Source organism: Sceloporus occidentalis, unplaced genomic scaffold (genome assembly GCF_023333645.1).
Source record: "Sceloporus occidentalis isolate IW3139 unplaced genomic scaffold, rSceOcc1.0.p SCAF_10, whole genome shotgun sequence".
NCBI classification, from domain to species: Eukaryota; Metazoa; Chordata; class Lepidosauria; order Squamata; family Phrynosomatidae; genus Sceloporus; species Sceloporus occidentalis.
Window position 1 is genome coordinate 12,140,934 of NW_028316990.1, and position 12,170 is coordinate 12,153,103.

Consider the following 12,170-nt stretch of genomic DNA (forward strand, 5'->3'; position numbering starts at 1 on the left):
TTTCCAGCAAATATCATGACAGTTGAAATTCCCCATTACCACTATAGCTCTCTTTATTGAATGTGTGGTCATCTGTTCCAGAAAAGCCTTATCTACATCCTCAGTCTGGCTTGGGGGATCTATAGTAGACACCAACACAGACATATCTATTGTTTCTCTGCCCCTTAATTTTTACTCAGACGCTCTCAAACTGCTTCACAGGAATAATGATTCTTGACATAGGATTTTATCACACAGGAGGCAAGCATCCGCATCCCATGAATGCACCCATGGCCATTAAGTTTCATTAATATCTCATGAATATCCCACAAGAGCAGGATTGTTTTCAAATGACGTTCCCATTATCCCATGAATAAAGCGGCAAAATCGTGCCACTTTTCATTCATGGGAAAATCACGTGAATGAAAAGCAGTGCAATTTTGCCGCTTTATTCATGAGATAATGTCATGATAATGGCAACATTGTGTGAAAACAATCCCTCTCTTATGGAAAATAATGGATTTAATGGCCACTTATTCACAGGATGCAGGCGCTTGCCTCCCGTGTGATAAAGTCCATATAATGCTACTCCTCGTCCTTTCCTGTTTAGACTATTTCTCCGAAAAATGTTATACCCCTCTATTACTAGTCCAGTCATGTGGCTCATCCCACTAGGTTTCTGTGATACCTAGTGATATCTTGTTTGTTTTGCTGTTAGGAGTTCATGTTCATCTTGTTCATTTCTCATGCTCTTGCATTAGTATAGAGACATCTAAGACCACGGGGCATTTCCCCTAGCTGCCTATTTAAGGTTTTTCCCCCTCCCACTGTTGGTTTCTTGTACTATTTGCCTGGTTCTTTTTATTACATTTGGGCTATTATTTCCAGCACTTGATGAAATCCTGCCCTCAAGAATAGTGTCTCCCGAATCAACGTAACTCAGTTTAAAGCCCTCTTGAGACTCGTGGCAAAAATGTTCCTGCCAACTGCTGTGAAGTGCAACTCATCCCTTGCCTAAGGTCTATCCACTTGGCCAAGGGGTGAAGCAGATGGGCCAAAAAGTGTGACTAGAGGCCACTCCAGCCACAATCATCCTGGGATTGTGGCAATCCTATGGCCCATTTTGAAAGTGGGATGCCGTTGTGACTGCAAACATGCAGCCAACAGGAGTGGATTTAATCATCTCCTGAAAAGGCTGATTTTGGCTGTGACTGGTTGCTTTGGGGGTGTGCTGCCCACAAAGCAGCCAGAAGCCTCATTATTTGGCCCAACTGTTTCAGATCCAACAAGCCAAATGGTTCTTAGTGGCATAATTTGCAAAGTCAGTTGTTTACCTCCACTGTTCTTCTCTCCCTTTCTGGACTGTGCCCTTCAACTGGGAGAAGAAAAGAAATGACAACCTGTGCCTCCAGGTCTTTCAACTTCTTTCAAGACAATTTACTGGTTTAGATGTACTCACAACTAAGTTCACTAAATGCAGCAAAAGATTTTAGTTCATCTCTACCACCACCATCATCAGTCAACACAAAAGTTGCCAGTCTTTGGGATCAGTGAATATGCATTGTTGTTATTGCTGTGTACCGTCAAGTTATTTCTGAGTTATGGCAACCCTAAGGCAACCCTATCACAGGATTTTGTTGGCAAGATTTGTTCAGAGGGAGTTTGCCTTTGGCTTTCTCTAAGGTGGAAGTGGTGTGATTTGCCCAATGTCTATGGCCGAGTGTGGATTAGAATCCTCATCTCCAGAGTTGTAGTCCCATGTTCAAACCACTACACCACATAGTATGAAAGCGCATAGTGGCAATTAATTAGGGGGAAGCATTATCATCCATGGCAACTGCCTATGTCACCCGATGGAGCCCCACCTCACACTGAGAATTCTTGTAAGGCATTTGGTTTGGGCAACAGTTGAAGTCAGTGTAGTAGGTTATGTAGAATACTCAAGGTTCACGTTAATCTTGTAGATTTCTTTTCAATGTTTTGTTCTTGATGAAGCTTTTAATTACAAATCTACAAATTGGTTAGGAACTAGTTGGAGTGGGAATAAAACATTATGGTGTTTTTTATGAGTCTCCGGATAAGGTTTTGAAGACTTAAAAGACAAAACATTCATTTCCCCATTATTTTGTTCAAAAAGGGCCTTTTCTAAGTCCATATGGTGACTTCCTTTCGACCTTCTTTCCCATCCTCATCTCTTTGTCAGGGCTGTCACTTAGAAAGAATCACTTGACTTACAATAACTGATTCAAAAAGAAGAGAGAATATCAGCAGTTGATCCACACAGAATTGAAATAAGGAACAGCCCCACTGCTCTGGTTATCATTTCCATAGCAATAGTGATATTATTGATGTGATTGCTATGCTAATTTCTGTAAAAAAAAAAAAAGGGGGGGGGAAGCCAGTGTATTTTGGAATTTGTCCAAAGAGAATGCCATATTCATTAAACAGTCTCTTTCAGGGTGAATTCCCCAAACTTTGAAGCATATACACTTCCCCATTCATTTCTGTTTGTGAATGGACAGCTTCTAAACTTCTGAACACAAGGCTTGAATGGCTGAGGTGAGAATCTTCCTAGTGTTCTTCTGAACCATATTTGAAACTCTTGACTTTGTGGCAGCTGGATAAAAAGTTTCCCCATTCCTAGAGGAAGAAACTGGAAAAACTCCCCAGAAATAGTGTGGAAAGCAATAAAGGGAACCTTTAGAGGAGGTAAATGCACCTCTCCAACATATTCAGAGAGCTCACAAATTCGTCCAGAAAAGTGTCAGAAACCTAAACTTTTCCCCCTTTCCTCTATATGGAATTCTGCATTTATGTTGCAAGATTTCTGCTTGTGGTGTTGTTTCTCCTCTTTCTTTCTTTCGTTCTTTTTCTTTCATTCTTTCTATTTTTTTTCCCTTTTTAATGGTGTAAACTGATTTAAAATGTATGCCAGTCATCTTCAGGGAACTCATTTCAGTTGAGATGAAACTAGTGTTACCTGAATCAATGTTTTAAGTGTCCCTGTGGCTCGGCATTTTGAATAATCAATCTGTCTCCATCTCTTCTTAATCATGCGCATCACAGTCTCTCTTTATTTGTCAGCTCTTTCGGAACCTGCTTGTCTCACCCCCCCTGTTCTTTCCCCCTTCCCTATTAACATGCCCCTAATGTCGTGAGCTGGCTTTTCCCTCTTTGCAAGACACTGGTGTATTTTGATACTTCTTTTTTTTCCAAATATATATTATTATTATTACGACCAAATCTCTTCCCCCCCCCCCCATAATTACCCCACAATCATTATATAATCCCATCACAAAGAGTCTATTGAGGCACCAGGCTTTTGTCAACTCTGGGACACAGAATCCATAATTGCATTATTCAGCTTTCTCTCTGCCCCCCTTTCAGCATTTTAGCCCCCCCTTTGCCCACCCCTTTCCTCTCTCCTTTTAGCTTATGAACCCACACATCACCTATCTTTCAATCTCCTACCTTCTTTTTTCTTCAACCCCCCCTTTGCTTTTGAAATTTTGTTCAACTTGGTGTGTGTGTGTGTGTGTGTGTGTGTGTGTGTATGGTTCTGCCCCCCCCCCCCTTAAAGTTGAGATGATAAAGTAGACCAGATCTGGGCACCCCAGAAACCACGTTTTAAATTGATTATCTATATATTTCTTGATGATTACAGACCCCAAAGGCACACACACACACACACACACACACAGAACCTTCATGGCATTTTCCCCCTCCTTTCTTTCTTTCCTCCTTTTCTTTTCCTCCTCCCCCCTTCCCCTGGAAGTTTAATTACCGTATGCTAATTTCCTTGCCTACTACGTGATTAATTAAAATCATATTTTCATAATCATTTGGCACTAGTATTGTCTTCCTACCATCATGATCTCTCTCTCCTCTCTCTCTCTCACTCTTCTCCTCCCCATCCTTTCCTTCCTTTTCTCTCTCTCTCTCTCTTCCCCCCCTCCTTTCTTTTCCTCCCCTAAATAGTGTATGTAAATAAAGTCAGCCTTAATGGAAAGCATCAAAATGCAACGCTGAAGACCTTTCTGTGTTTGCATGCCTGCGATTGGCAACATAACTGCTTATTTACATTAAATACGCCACAAGGTTACAGTGCAGATCAACGTCACTTTATCGTTGATTACTTTCTCTTAAGCGCTGGGGAAGAAAAGCTCCTTTTTGGACTGATGCTGCGCGATCCAGCCGGCCACCGAGCTTTCCCCCTGGAGTTTCCCAAAGAGCCAGACTTGATGAAATAGTTTCCAGGGCAGGTAAGAAGCCAGGCTTTTAAATCCCCCCCCCTTTCCCTTTCCCTTTCCCTCCTCCTCCTCCTTTCCCTCTCTCCATCACTCCCTCCTTTTTGTGTGTGAATTTTTTCCCTCCCTAAATAGGAGATGTATATATTTTTAAAGATCTTCAGATTTGTTTTCAAAGGGGGGGGGGGGTGGAAGGAAAAGAAAACGACAGGTTTGGATGGGAGGGTGGGCTTTTCAAGTGGGGCATGATGCAGGGCTGGGTTCGCATGGGCTCAAGGTCATGCCCAAAAGATTGCTGTCCAAGGGTTGCTTTTGAACAAATATCTCCTTTCCTCTCTTTTAAAGGCAAGGAGGGGGAGGGAGGGGGGAAGAAAATGGACGATGGCAGCCCCATTCTTTGTAGATGATTCCATCCAGCATTTTGTTGGGCTCATCAAAGCTAAATGCCGCAAGACCTATCTGGTTCCTGGGTGAATTATGCTAAGACGACAATGGAGAGAGAGAGAGAGAGAGAGAGAGAGAAGGGGGGGGGGGGTCTCTCTCTTCTTCTTCTTCTCCTTTCCCTCCCTCCCTCTCTCTCCAAATGGTACAATGCATTTCCACCTACCAGAGAGGGGGAGTCCAAGCTGAAAGAGCCGGGAACGTCTTGGCCGATCGCTATCAAGGAAAGGGAATAATAATAATAATTATTAAAAATAAAAAGGGGAGGGGGAAGGTTGTCTCCCTTCCCCCAAAAAAGCCAGAGATGCAACTAACTGGCCACCTTCCCTCTCTCTCTCTCTCCTCTCCTATCCTCTCCGCAAGTCCCTTTGGAAGGCGAGCCAAGATTTTGGAAACCTGGTCTGATGGGGAGAGTTTGCTTTGGCCACTATTTCTCTCTCTCGCTCTCTCTCTGCCCCCCCCCCCAAGTCACTTTATTTCTCTCTCTCTGCCCCCCATCTTTATTATTATTATTATTATTATTATTATTATTATTTTCCTAGCAAATGATCCAGTCAATCCATGCCTTCATTCTCCATTGAATCCAACGCTTCCTTTTTACGCACCGGAGTTGTTTTGTTTTGTTTTCCTTTCTCTTGATTTAAATCCCCAAACAAATAAGGAAAGGGGGGATCCAAAAGGAAAGGCTTTCTGTCCATAGAGATGTTTTCTTTCTTTATTTTGGGGAGATATATATATATATATATATATATATATGAGGAAGAGTGAGTGAAGGGATCGGAGTTGTTTTGTTTTGGAAGCCAAAGGCGCACAGGCGAAAGGTAGCCCAAAGTGACTTTGGGAAGCCTCTTTTTAAAAACCAAAACATTTTAATTCTCTCTCTCTTTTTTTGCACCAGCTCAAGGAGGTTTGAGTGATTATTCCAAAAGACAAAATAAAAAATACAGTATAATTAAATATCCATAGCCAGTGACGTTTGCAAAGCAAAGGCTGTCAAGGGAGCAAACAAGAAAAAGAATGAGAGGAGTAAAGGGGCCATTGCATGGCGCTATAGAACTTCGCCTGGAGGGAAAGGCGAGGAGGGACTGAGAGACACAACGGAGAGAGAGGGCAAACCAAGGCAAGCTTTGGCTTCTTTGGGTGCCCTCCCCTTTTTAAAAATCCAGTACTTTCAAGGCTTTGGGAGGGGGGGCATGAGAGGAGGAAAGGGTTTGAGGGGGGAGAGAAGGAAGGGAAGACTTCCACCAGCTTTTTTTTTTAAAAAAAAAAAGGCAGAGAGAGAATTCCTCTCCCTCCAGTTTTGAGCTGGGCACCCAAGTTGCTTAGAAAGTTTTCTTTAGGGGTGTGTGTGTATAAGCAACTTGGATGCCCAGCTCAGAACTGGAGGGAAAAGAACTCTCTCTCTCTCTCTCATTCTCTCTCTCTCTCTATCTATCTATCTATCTATCTATCTATGGAAGAGAAGAGACTTCCAACGTCTGTTTTTTAAAGGCAGAGAGAGAGAGAGAACCCCTCTCTTTCCAGTTCTGATCTGGGCACCTAAGTTGCTTAGAAACTTCTCTTTAGGTATTATATACAGATATGTAGATGAGAGGAAAAAAGGGTTTGGGAGGGGAAAGAGAAGGAAGGGAAAACTTCCACCAGCTTTTTATAAAGGCAGAGAAAGACTCTCTCTCCTGAGCTGGGCACCTAAGTTGCTTTAGAAACTTTTCTTTATGTGTGTGTGTGTGTGTGTGTGTGTGTGTGTGTATCATATGGATGAGAAGAGAAAAGGGTTTGGGGAGGAGAGAGAGAAGAAAGGGGAGACGTCTACCAGCTTTAAAAAAAGGCAGAGAAAGAATCCCTCTCTCTCCAGTTCTGAGCTGGGCACCTAAGATGCTTAGAAACTTATATAGATGAGAAGGGGAAAGAAAAGAAAGGAAATACTTCCACCAGCTTTTTATAAAGGCAGAGAGAATTCCTCTGGACACCTTAGTTGCTTAGAAACTTTTCTTTAGGGGATACACACACACACACACACACACACACACATATATATATATAACCTAAAGAAAAGTTTCTAAGCAATTTAGGTGCCCAGCTCAGAACTGGAAGGAGAGAGAATCTCTCTCTGCCTTGTGTGTGTGTGTGTGTGTGGGGGGGGAAGCTGGTGGAAGTCTTCCCTTTCTTCTCTCCCCCCTCCAAACCCAATAGATGAAATAAGAAAAGGGCTTGGGGAGGGGAGAGAGAGAAGGAAGGGAAGACTTCCAATATCTTTTGATAAAGGCAGAGAGAGAGAGAGAGACAACCCCTCTCCCTCCAGTTCTGAGCTGGGCACCTAAGTTGCTTAGAAACTTTTCTATATATATATTCTACATATATGAGATAGAAACCATGGGTGCAATAGAAAGTTTTGCAAAGTCTCTCCCCCCCCCCCCACTCCTGGGCTATATGTGGGTTTCTGAAATCCATCATATTTTAATTTTGCAAAACAACAATAACAACAATAGCAGCAGCAGCAACAACCTTGCGCTCCCTTTCTCTCTCAATTTGAGTTTTCTTTCCCATTCTTTCGTTTCTCTCTCAAGTGTGGGTTCCTCCGGCGAGGGGCATGTGTCAAAGCTTGGGCAGTGGCCTCTTGCCTTCCAGAGAGAGCGAGAAAGAGAGGGAAAGCGAGAGAGAAAGAGGGAGAGCCCTGCCATTTTGTGCTGCTTCTCCTCGACCTCTTCATTAGGACTAAGCGCCAGCGGGCTTAAGGCTGGGGAGGTAACGTTTTGGCGTCTGCGCTGGAGGCGGGAGGGGGGCATGGCTTTGCAAGTGGATTTCAAGGGGATCCCAAAGGCTTTGGGCGAAACTGGGGTGGGGGCAAAGGAGGGAAGGGATGGGGGATGAGAGGGAGAAGCCAGCCTGAAACTCCCCCCTCCTCCAAAAGCAGAAGCAGGCACCTGCCAAGAAGGCAGAGATGCCCGGGCAGATTGGAGACCCGACCTTAAGTAACAGGTTTAAAAAAAAAAGGGGGGGGGAATGGGGGGAGGAAAGAGTCTTTTTTGCAAATATTGTCACCACGATCTTGTCTTTGTTGGGGGTGAGGAAGTGTGTGGTGGAAAGTTGTGAAGGTGGTTGTGCCTTGAAGCAGCCCCACTTCTTTTGGAGAGGTGGGAAAGTGGCAGGGATCTGGCCCAAACTGGGCACAGGTTTGTTGGGATGAACACAGGCAGAGAGATTTTTCAGCACCCCTGGGAAGTTCTTTAGAGGGGACACACACACAGATATATAAATATATCCGATGCCACTGAGAAAATGCTGAAAGGAGGAGGAATCCCAGCCCTTTGCGCTCCCATCTGTTGCAGCAGGGTTTCTGCTTCTGTTTAAAGCACTCAAGAGGAGAAAGCGGGGGGGGGGGGGGAGGAAGAAAAAGCCGGTGGGAAGGGACTTTGGGGAGCTTGGGAAACTTTCAATAAATTACTATTGTTAAAAAAAAACCAGCAGTAGTACTGGCCAAGATGGTGAGAGAAAGGCTCCTCCTGCGGGCTTTCCCTTTATGAGAAAAGTTTCCAAACCTGATCTGAATTGGGTCCTTGTGCCTTCTTGATCCTTTCGGTAGGTGCCAACCAGTCTTAAAATAAAAAAAAATGTCAACAAACCCACCAGAAAATCCGAGGATGGAGGCTTTAAATGTTCTTTTTCTTTTCTTTTTCCTACATGGAGGGAAAAAGGTGGGTGCCCCTTTGGAAGCTTTGGTTTGGTTTTTGTTGAGGGAGATCTTCTTGTTATGTCTGTGGTGGTGTCTAGGCGGAGACGTGAGTTGTGAGCCCATCCTTTTCACTTTGGCAGAACAAGGGAACTGTGTGTGTGTGTGTGTGTGTGTGTAAGTCCCTATGATGGGAAGTTTGCCTTGCTTTGCCTTGCCAGGCTTCCCAAAATATGCCCAAACCGTGCGTAAAAGCTCATGAGAGACAGACAGACAGGAGGCGAAAGATGCTCTGGAGAAAGGCTCTCTCTGCCTGGTAAGGGGACATGGGATCCACTTTCCAAGCTGGTTGTGTGTGTGTGTGTGTGTGTGTGTGTGTCTGTATGTGTGTATTTCCTCCTCCTCTTCTCTCTCTTCTGTGCAGTTTAAAATCATTCCAACAGGGGCCGTCTTTGCTGAGCTGATCTCTGGCTTTGCGTTTCTCTCTCTTTCACTCTCTCTCTCTGTGAGCTTATTTTAAGTGTCATAATTAAGTTTCAGGAGCCTTCTTTGGGCTCAGTCAGGGCTGAAAATAAGGAAAGCTGGCTGCACTGAGCTCCCTTTCCTCTCTCTTCCCAAATAATATATATTTCTTTTGGACGAACGCCTCTGCACATCCAAGCTTTGGGAGAAGAGCCTGTCTCCTTGCTTAGTTTAATATTAGCCACTATATTTTAAATCCCTTTCCACCGGCTTCTGTTGTCTTTTGTGGAACCGATTCCCTTCCGTCCTTTTCCTCTTGGTGCATTGACTTTGGCAAGAAAGGCTCCTGAAGTGAGCCAAAGATCAAGCAAGGACCACTGCCCTCCCCTCATCTCTCCTCCTCCTGGATGGTTGAATGTTGAACAAGAAACCTGAATGAGTGAGTGAGTGGTAGACATTGATAGCTGTCTTTAACTTCAGGATGCTTCAACAAGGACCAAACCGCCCTGGTGATGTTGCTTCCTAAATCTGCCCTCTCCAGGGCTGTTGGGAAGAAGTATTTCTATTATGACCGTCCGATTGAATATTCACTACCTATCTGGGAGCAGATTTGCATAATTTGGATTTTTTTGATTCCAGTGAAAGCAACCTATTTGCAAACCAAAACAAACTTAAAAAAAAGGCTCTAGAAGTCCCTCCAACCCAGCTGCTTCGATCTTCATGATTATTCAGGGTTCAAGCATAACTGAAAAGTAAGTGACCTGCAAAAGTACATGAATAGGTTGCGCTGATAAAAGGCAAAGAGCTTTGGATTGGATCTGTAATTCACGGTGGGGGTCTCTTGGGCTGCTTCTTAGTTGTGGGATTTGTTTAAAAAAGAAGGAGCCTGGGAGGGGGTTGTCCATTTATGGTTTTGCCTCCTTAACTTCCCCCTCTTTCCTTATGAATATTGTGCAAAGTGGGGTTTTCTTAACAATAATTGGGTATATCTGGTGTGATAGTATCGTGCTGTTTGTGTATAGAGAAAATAGGATGCCTAACCACACCGTAGTTTTGGGAAAGATTGCTGCTGTGCATAGTTGTTGCTGTTAGCAGAAGTTGAGGCGTATTGCTCAGAATGCTTGTCATCTTTCAATAGTTCCTAAGGAGCTGAGTTGCTCAAAGGGTTGTTTTATCTGTAAGTCAGTAAGAGTTATGTGATCATCTGTACCATTTCTAGATATAAAATGAGGCAGAGGGGGAACCCTGAGTTGCATCGCACTTAATCAAAAATATAGAGGGCTGATTTCTAATTTTATGTCTTCTTCTTTCACCTCACCCTCTTACAGTAGTCAAGAGGGAAGATCACTAGAGTAATGAGAAATGTCTCAGATCTTGATGTACGCTTGTGAATAGCTGACATCTATTTCTAGCAAAGTGGCTGGTTTTAAAATTCTGTCCATTTCTCCAAGTGGTGCTGTTACACAAGTCTAATTTGGGAGGGGGGGAATGATTTTTAAGAAGTCAACCCGAACAATGCACTTGAGAACATTAAGAGTACATTTTTAAAGGGGGAGGAGGGCTGTGATGCAATAGTTAGAGGGAATCAAAAGTGTTAAAAGTGACAAGTGTTGTGTTGTTGCGTGTCCCTTCCATGCTGCAGGCTGTTTTAGTTATGATGTCATTCCGATAGTGGAAAGTGTATGTCTCCAGATTCTACCATTAAACGCTTGGCCGATCTGCCTGATAATGATAGCATTGACATGTCTGCTCTTTGACAATTGCAAGCCTTATGTGCCCTATGAATTAACTTCTTCTTTCCCCTATGAAGAGAGAGCTCTCAAGCTTTAGACTCGCAAATGCAACAGCACTTCAGTCTCCTCATGGTATTTTACAATATATCTGTCCTGAACTACAACTTCTATTAAAACCAACCAAAAAATATTAGGAGTGCAGTGCTGAGCACCCCAAGTTCATGTTAACTTCAAGTTGCTTTAAGGGTACCTGGCATAACTACTAATTGGGCCCTAATCTTACATTTAGGTGGATAACCTTCATTTTCATTTAAGATGGAATTAGATTTGAAGAACACAGAAGTATTTTTTCCCTTTTTGATCCTTTTGTTTATATTCTGTAATTACCTTACAATGTATACTCTATCATATTTTGCCCCTTTTAATGCAATGTTCAGAAACGAACTGCCTCTAGAGAACTAGAAATAGACGTTCCCTGCACTTTGACACATACCTGTAAAGTTAGTTTGTCTGTATATCTTAATGTCTCAAAGAAAATCAGTTTGTGGTTTAAATTCTGCAGGCATTTCCCCCTCTCCATTGAATGCTTACGGATATATGCTCCCTTTTCCAAGTTCGTAATGATAAAACAGTCATTGTTCTAAATTTTATTCGATAACTGAGGTGTTCTTTTTATTTGCTGTTTGCATTATAGTCCTATGTAGTGCTAAACACCGTTGCTTTTGAAAGAGGTATGCACTTATGACAGACCTGCCATAGGTTATCCACAGTTATCTCTATCCAAAGGCAGCTTTTTTCCAGAAATTATGTAAAAAGATAGAATTTGTCATGGAAGAATTATTTAAGTACATTGGTGATTATATATATATCCAGTATAGCAAGGGGGCAAGTCTATATTATTTCAGGATGTGTAACTTTTTGAGATCCAGTACTGATCAGCAACTTACTCACAGTTGTCTTTGCTAGAGATCTAATGAAATGCTGTAGCATTTGTAGACATACTAGATGCCATAGTGTAACCCCACAGATAACAAGAAATGTAGAAGTTGCAGCATCCGTATGATTGCTTTAGCTTTCTGCAATATTGAGATGAGAAATTGCTGGAATGAGAGGTGACACATTAGATTGTTTACATACAATGAGAACCTAAGGTGACCGGGGCATTGATATTAGAATAACCTATTCATGCCAATAGGGCATTAATATGAGCTATACTTTTCCTTAAAGAAGCAGAAGTTTTCCTCAAGTGAAACATAAGATACTCATTCTCTACCCACTCACTCACCCTGGTTCTCCATCCATTCCTTCTTACCCTTCTCTGAATGTTGTCTTTTGCTTAAAATGGGCTGCGGATTGCACACAGGTGTCTTTGGAGTGCTTGCAATAGAAAAGCATTGAGCTCAATTTATATGAACTTTGTAAAGAGAAAGATATGAGAAGAAGCTCAATTATTTTTTCAACTCTGAATAAGGAGCATTCCTTTAAAAAACACCACCAGCCTGATTTCTTATTATTGGTGAAGTAAAAGAAATACCTGTTTGATATGATCTTCCTGGCACCTGAATAGCTTCACCTAGGATTAGTTAAGAATAAAAACAGATTATATTTTAAACTACAGTTTATTTATACAAAAAAAAT

General features: G+C 42.6%; 1 protein-coding gene across 6 annotated transcripts in view; it reads left to right on the forward strand.

Annotated features, from left to right (window-relative positions):
- The first annotated feature begins 3,977 nt into the window (after positions 1–3,977).
- The window catches only part of ZNF536 (zinc finger protein 536), a 479,395-nt gene continuing 471,202 nt past the window's right edge, over positions 3,978–12,170 (forward strand). For 5 of the 6 annotated variants that reach the window (XM_089539948.1, XM_089539953.1, XM_089539951.1 and 2 more), the window contains exon 1: positions 3,978–4,241. The gene's annotated coding sequence lies outside the window, so the exon portion shown is untranslated. Of the gene's footprint in view, positions 4,242–7,623; positions 7,647–9,438; positions 9,552–12,170 lie in introns of those variants that run through there. The other variant, XM_089539949.1, reaches the window with a different exon arrangement.